Source organism: Manis javanica, chromosome 8 (genome assembly GCF_040802235.1).
Source record: "Manis javanica isolate MJ-LG chromosome 8, MJ_LKY, whole genome shotgun sequence".
In the NCBI taxonomy this organism is placed as follows: domain Eukaryota; kingdom Metazoa; phylum Chordata; class Mammalia; order Pholidota; family Manidae; genus Manis; species Manis javanica.
Genome location: NC_133163.1, coordinates 6802384 through 6820072, shown reverse-complemented (window position 1 = coordinate 6820072; position 17689 = coordinate 6802384). Strand labels below are relative to the sequence as shown.

General features: G+C 45.3%; 1 long non-coding RNA gene across 2 annotated transcripts in view; it reads right to left on the bottom strand.

Moving 5' to 3' along the window:
* LOC108408464 (uncharacterized) overlaps positions 1-17394 on the bottom strand; it is a 34814-nt gene extending 17420 nt beyond the window's left edge. For both annotated transcript variants that reach the window (XR_001856005.3, XR_001856004.3), the window contains exons 1-3: positions 17169-17394; positions 9788-9970; positions 1022-1137 (exon numbers count right to left, since the gene is read on the bottom strand). This is a non-coding gene — a long non-coding RNA (uncharacterized lncRNA). The remainder of the gene's footprint in view (positions 1-1021; positions 1138-9787; positions 9971-17168) is intronic.
* Between the last annotated feature and the right edge of the window lie 295 nt (positions 17395-17689).

The following is a 17689-nucleotide window of genomic DNA, read 5'->3' as shown; positions in this document are numbered from 1 at the left end:
TCCATGGCCTATAATTAAATTTAAGTGAACATCTTACCTTTCCTGCTTTCTGAGATCAGAATGTAAACATATTCAGCTTTATGCTGGATGCCATAAAAATGAAATAACAGGGCACAAATAAAAATAAAAATAAAAACCACCAAGATAATTTGGACGTGAGCTTTGTTGGTGTGACTCATAGACTGGAGTCGTATGTCCAACCCTGGTTTTACTAAGCTCAGAAAATATGACACGCTTATGTAAGAGCAGGGATTGCAGAAGACAGAGGAGTGGCCTGAGCAGGGGATGGGGGCTTGGGGCTGGAGAACGGACATGTGCTGAATTAAGCATCCCTTTCTGCGTTTTCTGCTAGGCACATGAGAGATACAGAGTCCGATAACCTAACCCTCGCAACTACTGCCGGAGACAGTTGTCATCATCTCCATCTTTCATTTGATGATGTGAAGCTCAAAGGGAAGAATGAATTTCCTATGTCACAGACCCAACAAATGATGCAGTTGGTCCGATCCCACAATAAAGCCCTACCCTCTACCTTCACTGTCAGTTGACAGTTGCTGTGTCTGTCAGCGTCCCCCTGATTTCCAGGCGGGCCAAGAAAAAATCTTCCTGGGCAATCGAGAAATGGCGCCCTGAGATTCCGTGCTGTGTTGTTATGAACTAAGACCTGCAAACTCAAAGTTCCTATATTACTTCAGGGTTCGACATAGAAATGAAGTATCTACCTCCGATCCCCCTAGAAACCTCAAAAACTGCCAAAAGCCTAGCAATTTCCTTAACTGGCTGTCATTTTGGTAGTGTAGGAGTTTGACTAAAAGGAGCAAGTCATTTCATCAGGAGAAATTAATCTATGCATGCATCTTGGAGGGGGGGAAAGAAAGGAAGAGAGAGGTGGGACAAAACACTGCAACTGAAAGCTCTGTAATAATAGCCGTATTAATACTAAGGACAGATAGAATCTTGGCCAAGGATTGCTCATTGCCATTTATGTAAAAGATGTCAAGGTACCAAGTGTTTTACATACGCATGTGAAATTATCTTTGGACTTGAACTCCATAGATCAGCTCAGCTGGACCAGAGTGTGTAGCCCAGGATGTGCACTGATCATCGCAGTGAAGGTGCAGGCATCTTATCTGGGTCCTGAAACAAGGTGATAATAAGAAACCATGGTTGGAAATCAACTTGTAACTGGAAGTCAGGGGCCATAGCCAGAAGATTCACAGCTGGGGAATCAGAGACCTACATGATACTTCGATTGTCTACAAGCACTGGAGACCAGTTAAGGTCGCTTGCGATTTCTGGGCCACATGCTCCTCCTTGATTGATAACCTATGAAAGGCTGCATACACAAAGGGGCGTGTGCTGCCCACAGAATTGCAAGGCGTGGACTACACGTCCTTCAGTGTGCCTTTCCACCTGGAACAGATGCCCGCATTAAAAATGAGACCTGCCAATCTGAATCTTAAGGGTTTAAATGGAGAGGGTTGAGCTAAGCATGAGCTAAGCCAGCTCTGAGCCAGGTCCTGGGTGCATACCACCTCCAGATTTAGTCTCACAACTACCCTGAGAGGTAAACACTAATCATTTTTTAAATGCCAAGACTGCATCCCAAAGACATTGGATGACTTGCCCATTTCAAAGAGATGCTATAGATTAATGATGGATGGTTATAGAGCTGAGATTCCCACCCAGACCTGAACCTAAGGTGTCTGTCTTTGTAACTATATATCTTGCCTCCAGTTGGAAAATAGGATTCTCTCTGCCCAGGCTATAGATGTATAAACTAGAGATATCAAGGAGCAGCCAGGTTCAGAGAAGGAGGGACGTACTTGCTACCCTAATGACAGGAGGCCCTGGAAACAACCAAGTACCCACCCTGCCAAGGGCTCACTGAGTGCTGGGGCCCCCACACATCTCCCTGCCATTAGGGCCTGGTCTCCTGCTCTGCTGGGTGAGGCACTTGCCATAGAGATATTCTGAATCCTTGGCACTCAAAGTGTGGTCCCTGGGACACCAGGACATCAGTGTCACCTTGGGGCTTTGAGGACTTGCAGCATCCCAGGCCCCCCCCCCACAGCCTGGAACTACTAGAGCAGATTCTGTTTTTTAACAACATTCCTGGGTAACACATGCATACGTTAAAGTCTGGGAAGCTCTGTGCCAAAGACCTTCCACTTGTAGCATTCTGAGGCTAGATTTCATAGCTGGTATCAGGCTGGGAATCAGGGGGTTCTGAGAGGCAGACAGAAAGGCACTAGCAGAAGTCCTGAGCTGGTGGTTAAATGCTGATGGCCTCCCCAGCCTGCGCTCCTGTGTCCAGCACAGTGACTTTACGATCCTTCCAAATAGCTCATTCGTGTGGTAGATTAATCACTCAAGTCAGTTCCACTGTTAATGAGAAAAATCACCATTACCCTTTCCTTCCACAGGCACACACCCTTTTCTTGGATGTGCCCAGTTATAAATTAGCCATTTTCATTATTAATTTTTCCTGGATGACTCATGCTTCAGGAACTGAGCATCAGCACGAGTCTGGGAGAGTTCGATGTCTGTGGTCGTCCGCTCTCCTGCACTCCGACCTGAGTCAGCCCTTAGGAAATGAGGGGGGCAGCTGGGGTAGGGAGCAGTGACGACTCCACAGCTCGCTTCTGAGGTCTCGCAGGACTCCCAGCTCATCTTCGCAAAGCAGACTGGGCTGGATGGGGAAGCTGAGCAAAGAATTGGGTCTCTTTTTTCTTCCCATGTTAGAGGCCAGGAATGCAGGGGAGAAAATGCTCTGTGTCAGACCCTCTACAAGTGCGATGCAGAATGGTTAGTGGCCTTCTTGCTTAAACAGTCTCGAATCAGGTCATTTTCTTTTCTTCCAGTTTAAAACCCTGAGAGGACATCTGGACAGAGGGAAGGACAGGCCTCCCATCAGTTCCTCTCTCAGCTGCTTTACATTACGACCTGGGACAGATTTTTGCCCCACCATTTACTCGGGTTCTAATGGGGACACCAGTCCTCACCAACAACCTTGCTGCAAGGATGAGGAAGCATTTGAGTTTTAACTAAATTTAAAAAAAGAAGCCAAACTGAGTTTTCAAATTGAGTAAACAACTATACAGACATTAGAATGTCTTTAAAGAAATGTTGTTAAAAATACTGAAAGTAGTTTTGCTACATAGAAATCAAAGATTTCTGGTGTCCTAAGGCAAGACTCTGGGGCATGGGATTCACCTGTTTAAAATATTAGAATATAAGGATAGGAATAACTGAGAGAAAAACTCCAAAAAGCATTGTTGCTTTAATTTTTTTTTTAAGTGAATTAATCCAGAAAGGCTGAAGATTCTGAAGTGTGTGCCATGCAGTTTTGGCTTTTGTGTGGGCTCTGATAAATTGGTTGTAAGGAGACTCAAATCAGAGATGCTAAGGACTCACATTTAGGAGATTTTAGTTCAGTTATTTTAGTTAATCCATATCTGACTCAAGTTGCAAGGATAAGGTGTATTGAGGATGAAGGGTGATGAGGGTGCCCCGGTCCTGCAGAGGGTCTGCCTTAAGTCCTTCCTCTCATGAATCCTACCTTCCATATTAGGGGTCTCCTACTGTTCCCATTTTGTTTTAGGCTGATGTGTGTGTTCCTCCAAAATTCATCTGTGGAAACTTTCCCTCCCAGTGTGATGGCGTTTGGAGGTAGAGCCTCTGGGAGGTGATAAGGTCACGATGCTGGAACTCTCATGAAGGGGATGCCTGCCCTTATAAAAGGGCCTTTAGCATTTTTTTGCCTAAGTGAAGCTACAAGGAGAAGTGACCTGTCTTCTTCCACCCAGAAGAGGGCCCTGACGACACCCAGACATGCTGAAACCCTGATCTGGGTGGGCTTCCACCTTCCAGAATTGTGATAAACAGTTGTCTGTTGTTTATAAGCCAGCCAATCTGTGGAAGTGCTTGCAGCAGCCCAAAGGGACCAAGATGCATCGGGAAGTTTGGCCTCCTCGTCCCATGCCTCCTGACCTCTGCAGTTCTATGTCTCTGCCTTAAAGTGTTTTGATCTTTTCGTCCTTGGCAAACTTCAATCCACCCATCAGGGTCCAGCATGGACATCACCTTCTCCAGATGGGCTTGATTCCTTCCATCCATACCCTGTGACCAGGGCTGCCCTGGGGCCAAGGACTGTGTCGGGAAAAGGCAAAGACCCCAGAGAGCTCTGTGGGGCTCCAGCAGCTGTGAGCACCTCTGAGCACTGAGGAAATCCAGGGTCCCCCCCAGGCTTTCTTTGTTAGCTCAGATCCCTTTGAAGAGAAAGCATATCTCCGAGGTCCTCCAGGGTCAGGATAGTGCCTGGCATGTGATCTGTATTTATGAATATTTGTGGAATTAATAGCTGTATTAATGATCTTCAGATCATCTGTGTATCTTCAAATACAAAGCAAAAGTTGGCTTTGCTTTTGTTGGTATGTTTCCTTATCTGGTTTTGTTTGTACCTGAACTGCTGAGCCAGGTATCAGTTACAGACACAAAATTTTGAGGGGAAAGTACCATCCCAAACATTTTTATTCCAACTACTGTTTTGTTGCATACAAATTTACAGTGACTAGGACCAAATTTATCAGCTGCCTATCATTTTCAAGATGATATAAATTAGATGATTTGGGAGGCATCTTGCCAAAGAGGCTCACCCGCACCCCACCCCGCCATCTCTTGGATATTCCGTCCATCCAGTTCCAAAACCCAAATGCTCTCACAGTTCTTTGGCCATAAATTGAAAGCTGTGATTCCAGGGGTGTTTTGTGCATGTCACATGGTGTGAGATCCCAGATAACATTTCACACTTACCCATCTGCCACCGCCTGCCTCCTAAAGAGACACACAGTCATACTCTTTAAAGAGTTCTGGCTGCTGCAAGAACATATTTTGAAAATGAAGTAGGAACAGAAGATGAATGAGCCCCCTCCCAGGCCCCTCCAGGCAAGGTCAGAGGCAGAGGCGAGGCCACGAGCTTTGGTCCCAGGGAGGCTCTCCCCTTGCCTCCCCACCGCACATCCCGCCTGGGGATAATTCACAGAGAACCTTTTGCCCCCGCTGCTTGTGATGGAAGCTGTTCAAATACTCTGAGAAAGAAGCCTAAGTGACTTGGGTGCCTCACATGAATTATCATTTTTTGTTTCCATGTGGTTTCAGTAATTATGCCTTTGACATTGGGATACATTCATCGTGAACACAGTGCATACTTTGTTTTTCACAATAGGCAAGTGGCTCAGAGACGTTCTCAGAGGGGACCCAGGTTCCCGAGGAGGAGAAGGAGAACACACAGCTCACGGAAGGTACTGGACAGGGAAATGCAAGGGATTCAAAGGCCCAACCTTGACATGCAACGATTGAATCAGAACAGGAGCTGCTATTACCTCTGGGTTCTGAAAACCATGTCAGAATGTGAGGCAACTTCATTTGTCCTTTTTGCTGAAATTAGCTTTTATCCTAAACAAAATCCACAGCCTGGTTTGCTGATCTTTTCTTTCCCTTCCTTTTCTATTCTTTTTTCCCTTTCCTTCCCTTTCTTGTCTCTTCTTTTCTTTTCTTTTTCCTTTCCTGTTTCAGTCCATTTAATGCTAAAACAGAAAACTCGAGCGTTCACTAAGCGACCACATGCGGCCCCCGCCTCTCCTGGGTCTGTACGGGGTGTTTTGGTTGAGGTAGGATATTGGGAAGAACATGGGCTTGAGGCTCAGAGGTGAGTTCAGAGCTCCTGGATCATCCTCAGGGAAGCTTGGTGACCTGGGGCAAGTTGACTGCCCTTCATTTTATTTGTTCATTAGTAAAGTAGACATAATAAAACTGCCCTCCTAGGACTGTTGAGTGGATTAATGAGGAATCAGTCAAGTGTTTACCACAGTGCCTCTCACCTGCAGGTAACCCTGCAGAAAGTGGATCTTATTTCCATCTGCATTCTCTTCACTTCCATAAAAATAAGAAGGCATCTAGGCTATAGTTGCTATTATGGAGTTAATTAAATATCAAGGGAGGGGAGAATCTAACATGCACAACTTGACTCTCTGTCATCATTTCTGTCTTCTGGGCCAGAAGAGGGACCTCGCCCCTCAGATGCCCGAGTTCCTATCGGACACATTAGACAATCAGATGCATGGAGAAACTCCTTCCGGCCAGGTGTGGCCAGTGCTTGTGTAACAGACCATCCTCTCTCCCACACCTGCTGCTGTTTCCCTGACTGACTTGTCCTTGGCTTCCTGGACGACTGGTCTCCTGGGAGGTGCTGCTGGAAGATCAGAGGTCGAGCAGCAGGGAGAAGCCAGAGGACATTCTGCTGCCCTTCTCTGAGCACCTCTGGAGTTGCTGTGTCTCCTGCTGGCTGCGACTCCAGAGCACAGTCTTCCCCCCATGGACCCCCTTCCCTGGGTGTCCATCTGCCTAGATGGCCTTCTTTACTCTCCCTCATGTGTGTCACTAATGCCCACGTGAAACATCATCCTTCTGAGATACCTAGAAAGGGTTATGTTGCCTCGACTAGACCCTGAACTTCACTGGAAAGACACATCTGCCCTCGAACTTGAGACTCATGAGCCAAGGAAATCCGACAGCTGGGCGCCTTCTCTTCACCTCTCCCCTCGGCCCCATGACCGGCTTGTAGACCGTGTAGCACCTCTTTGCTCTGCACATCCGTTTGAGACTTACCACCAGCCAGGAAACCTCCTGGGGACTCCAGGGAACCTCTAGGGATTCAGACGGGAGTGCACAAGCCTGCAGGTCTACGGAGAGTCGGTCCTGGATCTTTCTCTGGGTCCGGTGGGCCTGGATTTGCTGAGCTGGTGGGTTGTCCATGCGTGGGTTCTGTGTCTCCAGCAGAGCCTGGCTTCCCCCACCCCCTGTGAAAGCTTCCCCCACACGAACCAATGTCAGAACTACCAGCGCTCAGCTGTGGGAGGGAGAGAGGATGGAGGCCCCGCGGCACAGCAGGAAAGAAGGCCCTTGACAGACTAGATTGCTGGACCTGCTCTGCTGCGGCTTGTTCCCTGGCCTTGGACAAGTCACTGCCCAGGTCAGGGAGCAGATTGTTGGAGCAAGAATCACTGGAGGAACTTAGAAGCCTGAGAAGAATGTGGCTCAGTCACCAGCTCAAGTCACTGATGCACAGTTTCAGGGTTGTGTTAGTGTTTGTGACTCAGATTTTCTCAGAGCCACAGTTCATGACCACCTCATGAACTGTAGAAATTACACAGTGTGACTGGTTTCAGGCAAAACCCTCTCCATGTATTTCCTAACTAGGCATTTTTATAGCACCCATTATTATGTGATGTTTATAGACGCGGTGCCTGCTGCAGAACTCGGAGGAGATACACTAACTGCTACACAGCAACTGCGGGAAGAAGGTGCACCCAGAGCCACCCACCTTCAGGTCCCAGCATCTTCTCGCTGAAACAGCTCCTTACCAGGGTCAGGTCCCAGCTCACAAGCAAAACTACTGCATGGTTCTTAGAAAGCCTCCAGTCAGTATTCATAAAATGCGGATAAAACTATTCATTGGAAACAAATTCCAAGATCTCCTTTGACCTTGTTGCCTTCTAATTAAGGAACTGACTCCATGGACATGGCTCTTTTTTTTTTTTCTTTAACAATTTTTAGGGCAGGCTGTTCTCCATTGAAAGGCTGGTGGAGCAGTTAAGAATGCCAACTTCAACTGGCTTGAAGGTCTCTCAAAGGGGCTTTGGGTGAACCAATTAACTTCCATGGATGGGGCTTCCTGCACTGTAAATGGGCTAGTGAGATGTCATCAGATTTGCCAGGAACATTTAATGAAAACCTAGAGCTCTTGCTCTAATGAATTTAGTAAATATTAAATGAGTAGTATCTTTTATAGGATACAGATCATTAATAGGAGAAAAGTCACAGATATCACGCCTTTCCAAGCACACACACACACAAAGAATCCCATTTCCTCCTTCCTACAGGGAGATTCTTTCCAGTTGAAAGTAAGGATGGATGGATCAACTTTTTAAGGGCTGAGACACATCTGGGAGAAGAGGGAAGGCAGAAAGAGAGTCACACGGATGGGGACAGAAAACAAGGTGCTCCTGTTTGTTCAATGTATGAAGATGTGTCTAAGAAGAACACAGTCCACGAATGACCGGGAATAGAAGACAAAGGGCATGCCAGGAACGACGGTGACCCAATTCCTTTTAATAGGTTGTGAGGGAATTGAGCCCAGAATGGAAATCTTTTTAATTACTTTGGTTTTTTAAACTTCTTAGATATAAAAAGACTCCACAGCTGACCTGTGTGTGCCCAAATAGGGTTATAGACATAACCCATCATTTTCATTTCTAGTATCAACATTATACACCCTTAGTTCTGTGCCGAGGGATGGAGAACTCCTTCCCACAAAGGCCAGCAGTTTGTCCATTTGTCTTTTGGTCAAATAGAGAACAGACAGAATCAGTGGATCTAAAGTGATATCCTTCCAGGGCTGTTGATTAATAGCAATTGTCTCATTCGGCCCCAGAAAACAAGCAACATTCTAACTCAAGACCCCAAATGCTGCTATTTGTTGAGTGGTTCTTAGATGGCTGGGCTACGCGTGGCTCGTTGACTTCAGGGATAGGATAGCTAAGAAGAATTTTCAGAAAACACACCTTCGTAAACAACATCTGGACAAAGCAAAGAAGAAACGGGAATGTGGTCGGGCATCAGCCATGCAGTGACAGATTGTGTCTTTAATAAGCAGGCACTTAATTAGAAAAGTAATTTGTAAGAGACATTAATGGAATGTGAGTGTTCAACTTTGACCAGTACACTTGCATCAAAGTCCAGGTTTTGTCACATGTTGAAGTTCATGTTTCAAACCTGATGACACCCTCCTGTCCGTGAGCTCTTAATGGTGTACTCGCAACGGCGCTGGTTGCAAGAACAATACTATTTGCAAGCACTTCAGAGTTTACATCTGCCCACTTCCCTTCCCCCAGCAGGAGGCTAATCAAGAGATGATGACAAGGCCTGGGGACTGTGGGAGGGGAGGGCACCCCTTACCCTCAGTCACGGTATAAGCAGTTAGGAGAAAATCACAGCCTTACCCGAAGGAATTCCTAAGTGTTGCCAGAAAAGGAGGCCCAAGATCAGTTGCCAAACAAAAGACCAGATGAATTACAGACACCCAGGAAATGGAGCAATACCCCAGGCTGAGGGGCAGCCTCACGAGAAGCCACAGGTCAGCACAGGAACCTGGGTGGTGGTCAGGGGTCACTGCGGACATGACTGGTGCCCCCCAGGTGGAGAATTTTATCCCCCTGGGTCCCTTGGCTTGGCTGGGGAAGGGCAGCTCCATCAGCAGTGGTTTTCAACCCTGGTCTCATAGTAGAAGATTACTTTAATAAACACAGATGCTGGTACCCGACACCAGACCAATTTGATGAGGAACCCGGTCCTGGAGCCCAGACTTTGGTTTGAGTTTCCCAAGGTTGAAATCCATCCAATGAAAGTATCTGAGGGTTGCAGGTGTGGAGATGGGAAAGTACCGTTTGTAAAACCTTTTCTATTCACTTTTGCTTATAACGCAAGGAGGCAGACCTTAGGCAATCTGTGTGAGCCTTATTTGCCCCATCCATAAAAGTTGAAACAATAATACTGCCTACCAAAGGCTTTTGTGAGGATTCCTTAGATACCATACACCAAATTCTGATACTCACCAACTCACTCAGTCTACTCTTTGGTGTAAAATTACTGTATCAACTCCAGGAATACTTAATAAATTCTAAATACGTGCTTGGGTATTCCTGGATGACTAAGAAACAGTACTCACCCTTAAGGCCAGTGGCTCTCAAAGTTGGCATTGGTCAGGATCCCCTGGAGGACTCGTCAAAACAAAGCACTTGTCCCCTCCCCAGAGTTCTTCCTTTGGTAGGTTTAGGGTTAGGTTTTCTCAGAAGCTCCCCAGTGATTCTGATACCGCTGGTGGGAGGGACCCACTCTGATAACTGTGGTCCTAGGAAAGGAAAGACCATTAAGAAAAGCAGCCCATTGAATGAATAGTTCTGTAAAATGGGACAAGTGGTGTGGACATTGTACAGGGTGGGAGATGGCTGCTCACAGAGAAGAGAGACGTGACCTTGGTCCTATTCCAGGGGAGGTGGAGGTCTGGGAAGGCTTCCTGGGAGAAGGTAAGGATGAGAAGGAGTCATGGGACAGGAGGAGAAAGAGCCTCCAGGGGGCAGGGACCCGGCTGCATCAAGAACACACGAGGAAGTGGGCTTGAGGTGCAGGGACTGGAGAAGGTGGGGACTTTAGAGCGTGGGGTGGGCGTAGTGAGGGATGGTGAGGGCGGGCAGGAAAGGGGCCCAGCTGGGGAGGGAGCCACTTGTGGGAAAGGCAGTTGAAGGCTGTTGAAGAGTGCAAAGGAGGGGCCTGGAGAGCCAGGTTTGTGCCAGGAAAAGGTCTCCGACTGTCCCCTGTGGGATGGCATGGAGGCTGGAGGGGGCGTCCGCTCGCCTCTCGGAGGCAGCAGATGTGGGAGCTTCCCTCAGACCATTTCTCCTTAGGAAAGAGACTGGCCTTGGATGAAAAATAAAGAACCTGAGCCCCAGATAAGGGAACTTGGGTTTCTAAAGGGACGTTCATTGTGTGTCTCGAACTCAAAACCTCAGGACCTCAATGTCAGATAAGTTCTTAGGGGTTGAGAGAGAAGCCAGGGAGGAAGGCTGGAGAAGGCACATATTCTAGCATCACCTGAAAGGCAGCCCTAGGTGTCCTGCACAAACATAGTGTCTTAAAACAACACAAATATATTTCCTTACAATTCTGGAGATCAGAATTCCTAAAATTGTGGTGTCACGGGACCGCGTTGCTTTCAGAAGCCTCAGGGGTAATCAGTCCATTCCTTTGCCCTTTGCAGCTTCTAGAGGCTGCCAGTCCTTGGCTCAGGGTCCTCGCCAGGAAATGGAATTGCTCTTACCACTGAGTCTTGCTTCTGATGTCACCTCACCTTCTCTTATAATGACCTTTGTGACTTAAATCGTGCCCACTGATAATCCAGGATAAACCCCCCATCAGAGATCCTTAATTTAATCGTAGCTGCAGACTCCCTTTTGCCATGTAAGGAAACATTTATTACAAGCTTCAGGTATGAGGCGGTGGGCACATTTGGGCCTTTATTCGGTACTGCATCACAAGGCAAGATGGTGCCTGCATGATTGTTTGAGGGCACCATTTTTGCAACAAAACTGGAGGTAACAAGGTCAGAATCCTAACAATTAAGAAGGACAGTTATAAAATAACATGAAACCCTTCCATGAGGCAGGGCTGTGCTTTTCTCTTCAAAATAACCCAGTGCAGCAGATGTATGTCCAAGTCTTTCTTGCAATGACTGATGGAGCAATTTTATTTCTTCTTCATTTATTTATAGTTTTAAAGCCCACCTCCCCTTTCGTTCCTTCCTTCTCCCTTTTTCAGATACCCTCTCAGTGGGCTCTGATTTTAAGACTTAGAAATAATACACCAATAGCTGTGTGACAGGCCCTGAGATAACAAATTCATTTTTCAATACTGCAAGTGTTCTTAAAGCTCCCTGAATCATCTTAACTTTTACTGTTATCAAAATAGAAAATTATGGATTTTATCTCTTCATTTCTTCTCCATGCTGGTTTATTTTTGAAGTTCACTTTCACATAGCTTTGAAACTCTTATTTTTTTCCATTGGAAATAATCCCCCACATTTACTAAATAACTAAGATTTTTTTTTAATTGTAATTTTCTCTAGTGAGTTTGTATACATGTGTACAGGCATTTTAAGTCTGAAAACAATTACTTTCATGCAATGTTTTGATGAACCCTCATGGTTAAGTTTCATGTGAAGTGTTTTTCCACTTCTAACATAATTTTGCTAAAGAAAATAGGTCACTATTTTTTTCCTCTAATCTGGAACTACTTTTCAATATATGATAGGAGTGTGAAAATGGAATAAATCAGGTTATTTTAAATTCTGCTAAGTTTTGGGGCAAACATGTACACACGTATGCACAATGTAATTTCTTTTTATTTAGACTCTTCTGAGGCTACAGAAGTTTGTTATATCTACTTGTGGATTTAGGGATCTCAGTTCTGTGCAAGTTAAAGGACATATGGAATTAGGAACATAAGATCATTAGAACAAATGGGAGTGAAGTACAATGTACACCCAGAGGAAGTGACTTCCACACTTAGCCATGAAGGTGACTTAACTCACATACAAGGTTTTAGAGAGTTTATCACCTCCAGAATTTTACCAAAAAAATAAATATATATATATATATGTATATACATATATATATATATATATATAAAATCTTAATGATATAATCTAGCAAGAAGAAATGAAGTGAATAGCAAAAGACAAGATATAGTGAAAAACTGGAAATAATAGAGGACAAAAGGATATTTAATAAATAATTATTAACAGTAAGGAGAGTTATTATTGGCAATAATAAAGTGGGAGCTCTTATATCTACGAATGTAGGACAGCTAGGTAGAAAAGGGAAAAACAGTGATCTGTCAAGACCACAAAGTTTTATTTTATTTAAAAGAAATTTATTTTTACTTAAAATTTTTCACATAGAAATGATTCCTTTGTTAACTTATTGGCTTGAAGCTTTTTAATTCACATATACCTTGGCTAATCAGAGTTCTGTACTTTATCTCTTACACAAAGAAATTTTTCTTTAACTTTCTAATTTTTTTAACTTTCTTTTCTTTAGAGTGAACAATTAATTGGACAAGAAATCTGAAGGTAGAATCTTTCCAATAGTTTACAAATGTTTTCATTCCTTTAGATCTGTCTTTGCTGTATTTAATTAGATAGAATTTTGTATGTTACATTCTCTGAATCTTTCATGTAATTCTATGTGGTTTTCATGGGAAACAACGCTTTCTCTTCCACTCAGGTTCCGTTGGTTCCTGTAATATTTAATGAACCACATAATTTACACCTGGTATAATCAGTTTTGAGAACAAACATAACTGACGGTTTCTACGGTCCTGGTGCCCTTGGTGAGTGCAGAGGCCTCCGAGGCAGCGGCCTAATTCCACATCGGTGGGCACCAGTCTGAAGTTCATGGAGGAAATGGGAAGCCCTGGTTAATCTGGCCAGTCGGTTAAATGTAGGTCAGCTAAGAGATTGTCTGCTATCCCAGCGAACCACTGGGACTCATGATTATTATTGAATTCTGATTTTATGTGCTTAATAATAAGCTGAAGCTAAATTTCAGGGACTAAAATAACATGGAAACAGAGGAGAGGGGATGAAAGTAAAGTAAAAGAACATCTAAGTCTTTCTTTTCAAGTAGGAGGAAAGTGCAGTGATGCATTTAGGCTTTTTTCAGAGAGAAAACTTAAATGCCAGTGTTAAGATACAAGATTTGTAAAACATATAAAATGGATCTATAACTTCTGTATCTCCAACATGACTGAAGTTCAGGATGGAATGAGACCTCTGCAAACTCGCACGGAGAAGAGCTGCAGGCTGAGCAAGCTGACCTACATTAACTTCTAGGTTGAAACTAAGTTGTGTGAGTTAAAAAGGAACAAGGTTTATTACAGTAGTCAGCATGTAACCCCTAATTAATACAGTAGGGGTCACATCTATTTAATGTCTGACTTGGGAGAAACAGCCACCCATTATAAAGAAAAAAGTACAATGTAATTACTACTCTAGTCCCTACCGAAGAGAAAAATTAATTCAAGGAGAAATAAATACCCAATCATTAAAAAAAAATACCTATAGAAATATACTAAGAAAATGCTTTGTGACTTTGGAATTAAGAAGGCTTTCTAAAACAAAATGCACCAAAATAAAATGAAAATCATAAAGGAAAAATAACATTTAACCATATAAAATTCCTAAAAAGAAATTTCCTACCAAAAAATTTAATGAACAGAATATAAGACATAATCTACACTAGAAAACATCTATAACATTAAAAACAATATACAAATTAATGTTGAAAAGTCAAACCATGGAAAAGAAAATGAGTGATAAGAGTAGAAGAGGAAATTCAAATGGCCTGCACATTTATGGGAAGATGCTCGACTTCTCTAATAATCAGGAAATGCGAATTCAGCAAGAATGAGACATCATTTATCACAGGTGAGATTGGAACAGTTTGAACAGTCTGATAATCCAGGTGATGAGAACTCATCCCGTACTGACAGGCGTGTGGCATGGAGGAGACATCTTTCAGCACACTTAGCATTCTCGAGGGACAACGGTGTATGCCTCAACCACCCAGCAACACCAGTTGTAAGCATACTGGGACTCTGAGTGGGTACCCAGATGTCCATGGCGAACCAGCAGGGATGGAGCCAGGGGAACAAAAATCCCAAATTTAGTCTGCCTTTCTCCAGAAGACTTGATGAAGTTCCCATCTCCTTCGTCCCTGGCCCTCCTCCCCCAAACCTCTTTAACATGAATAGCTGGCTATTCCTTGTTCTGATTCGTGATTAAAAACTTTTATTTTGGAATCTGAAAAATCAGTACTTTCCCACTGTTATATTCTGATCTGACATTCTAGCATGGAAAGACTGGGAGACAAAAAGGTGGGTTCTTCCTGTCTTAAGTCTGCTGCTCATTAGGCATGAGAAACTGAGCAAGTCATGTGCCCTTTCTAGATCTCAGTTTTCTCATCTCTAAAAGAGGAGTGATACAATCCACTGTAAAGCATCCTTGGGACAGTCATGTGGGATAACATGATCTCTTTGCTGCCTTAAGTAGTGCTTCTCAGACTTCAATGTGCATATGAATCACGTGGGGATCTTGTTTAAGTCACATTCTGACTCGTTGCATCTGGCCCAGGGCCTGAGACTCCTGATGCCATGGTGCTGGGTCGCCAGCCACAGCTCTCATAGCAAAGTGTTAGACAACAAGATGGAAGGGTTGCATCCCAAAATAAGTTGAGGAAATACCCAGGATAAAGAGGTTTCCTGACTGCAGGACTCCCCAGTAGCTCAATCTACGCACTGTGCACAGGGAGACCTGTAGTGTGTGTGGCAGAATCAGAGAAGGGTTGAATAACACCATTAATCCCTAGCATGGGATTTAGAGACATCCACGACACAAAGCCCTTTTACCTGGCCAGACTCAGAGAAGTCAGAGCACAGAGGAACATAGTCTCCATGCGGTGAATACATTTTACTGTTTAATAACCAAGCACTTAATTAAAAATAAGTAATTCTTAAGAGTGATTAATAGTAGTTGGCTAAGTAGGTTTGTTCAACACCCTTGGCATTTAAACAGAGAGGATGAAAATCAGTATTTCTTTCTTACAAAAAATATTTTCTTTAAGAAATCAATCTTATTTGAGCAAATGTATTTTTTACTTAGTTTGAAGAGACATAGACTCCTCACCCTGGATGCCCCTGTTAGGGTAGGCTGCTCATAACCCTATGGAGAGAACGTGTTTAAGGATTTACTTATCCATTCAGCAAATATTCATGTAGGGTGTATCATGCCCCAGCCACCATGTTGCACACAATTATACTGTGGCAAAGAATAGCCATAGAGATGCCACTGCCCTCAGGAAACTTACACTCTAGTGACCAGACACTCCCATATGATGTAAGTAGTGGGGACATGGGGAAGGAAATAAACCAGGGCAATGGGACCCAGAATTGGCAAGGGTGGGCTGCCTGGCGAGGCCTCTCAGAGGTGGTGCTTTTTAACAGGGTCACCTGCAGGATGAGAGGTAGAACCCTTCCAGGTGGCGGCATGGCCCGGGAAAAGGCACCAAGGCTGGGAAGGCTTCAGTTGGGTAGAGTCTGGGGGACCAAGAGGTGCGCACTGAATGAAGCTGTGAAATGATTCAGGCAGAGAGCAGTTTCCGAATCCTGTGGTCCCGAGTGCATCGGCCACATGAAGACTTTGGATTTCAATCTCAATTCAGGGGGAAGCATTGACATGTTCCCTTTGTAGTGACTCACAGGTGTAAGTTCATCCTGGCTCTCTGAGGAGGGCAGGCCCGTCAGGGAGTTCTCATGGAAGGAGGAGGACCCGCTGGCAGAAGGTTGCCATAAACCCAGGAAGGGGCCATGGTGGCTGGGACCGCCAGCGGTGTCATGGCATCGGGGCTGGGCCGGCGGGAGGACTGGCCGGCCTTGAAGTGCAGTACTGTTCAGAACACTCAGGACTTGCTGAGGAACTGGACTGGAGTAGGTTTTTCACAGAAAGAAAATGGTTCAGAGACTCGTAGCTTCTGGCATTAACCTGGGGCAGGTGAGGGGGAGGCATACCAATCCTGGAGACTGGTAAGGAAAGGCAGGTTTGCAATGAAAGGGGGTCCCTTTGAACACTGTTTCTGAAGTCCCCATCATATATCCAAGTGGAGACGTCAGAAGTCTAGGGCTCACTGAGGTCAGGCTGGTTAGCTAGACTTGGGAGTTGCAAGCTTTTCCCTGTCATTTAAAGTCACGGAAAAGACTGAGGAAGCCTGGGGAAAGGAAACAGGGAGAAGGAAGATGACCCAGAACCGATTGCTCACCACATATGGGGGCGGAGTGTCCCAGGAGGCAGGAGGGGCACAGGAGATGGTGGCATTAGGAAAATTCAGTGAGATGCATCAAAGGGGGACAGACCACAGCGCTGAATATTCAGCCAAGCAGCTGACCAGAGGGCACCCAGAAATGGGTCCCAACCCTGGGCTGCGTTGACAGGGTGAGCAAGGTAAGAGTCTCTGCCCTCCAAGAACTAACTGTCTAGAGGGACATTTATGCCCAAAGGGGATGAGTCACATCTGTGAAGGGCAATGGTGAGGCGTTCTCAGGGGCTGCTGGTCAGCCCTCCCGTGCCTGCTTTCCTCTCTGACAGCACGTGGGTGGGCGCCCTGTGCTGTGTCTTCTCTGAAACTGGATCAGAGACTCCCAGGGCTGTCTACAGGACTTCCAACAGAGCAAGCACTCAGTGAATGCTTACTGAATAAGGCATAACATACTTGAAGATTCTCACAAACTTATTTTAAATACCATACAAATACTGTTGTTTATATTATTGTTGTTGTGAGAGTTGGTAAATTAACTTTCAGTTGGACCTAGCATTACGTCTAAGAAAGTATTATGATAGGAAGCTGGTGACCATGACCACCCCCCAAAGAAAACAGACCCACAGAATTGTAGAGGGGAAAGAAGGGACACCCAGTCTCCCCATCACCTACATGTTCTTTTACCTCTGTTAAGTGCTCGTCCAGTCTTTCTTCTGATGAAGGGAAATGGAGAAGGAACGAGGCGGGAGACTCTAAATGGAATGCGGCGGGAAGGGCCGCCCGGAGGACCCGCAGGAAGCTGTCTCACGCTGAGGTCTGAGAGAGCAGGTCCACAGGCCAGGGAACCCGAGCCAGCGGCCTTGCACCCCTCCTCCCAGGGCTGCTTCCAGTCCGGACCTGCAAGCTGGCCAGCCTCCTGCCGACACGCCCTGGTCCCCCTCCCACGGCGCTCAGCCATCCCGCTCTCCAGTTAGTGGGAGTGGCCTCGGGTGATGCAAAACTTCAAGTTGAAATAACGTATGTCTGAGGTTGAAATCATGTATTTGACCGTAGAAGGTAGATCCAGCTGCTTCTAAAGCACAAAATCAAACAGCTCATCAAAGAAAAGTCATCCCCACTGCCCCAGGACTTATGAAAGTTCTAAGAGCCCAAAAGCTACAGCCCAAAAGGCATCAGGCGGACGGCAACCTTTATGGCACCGAGAG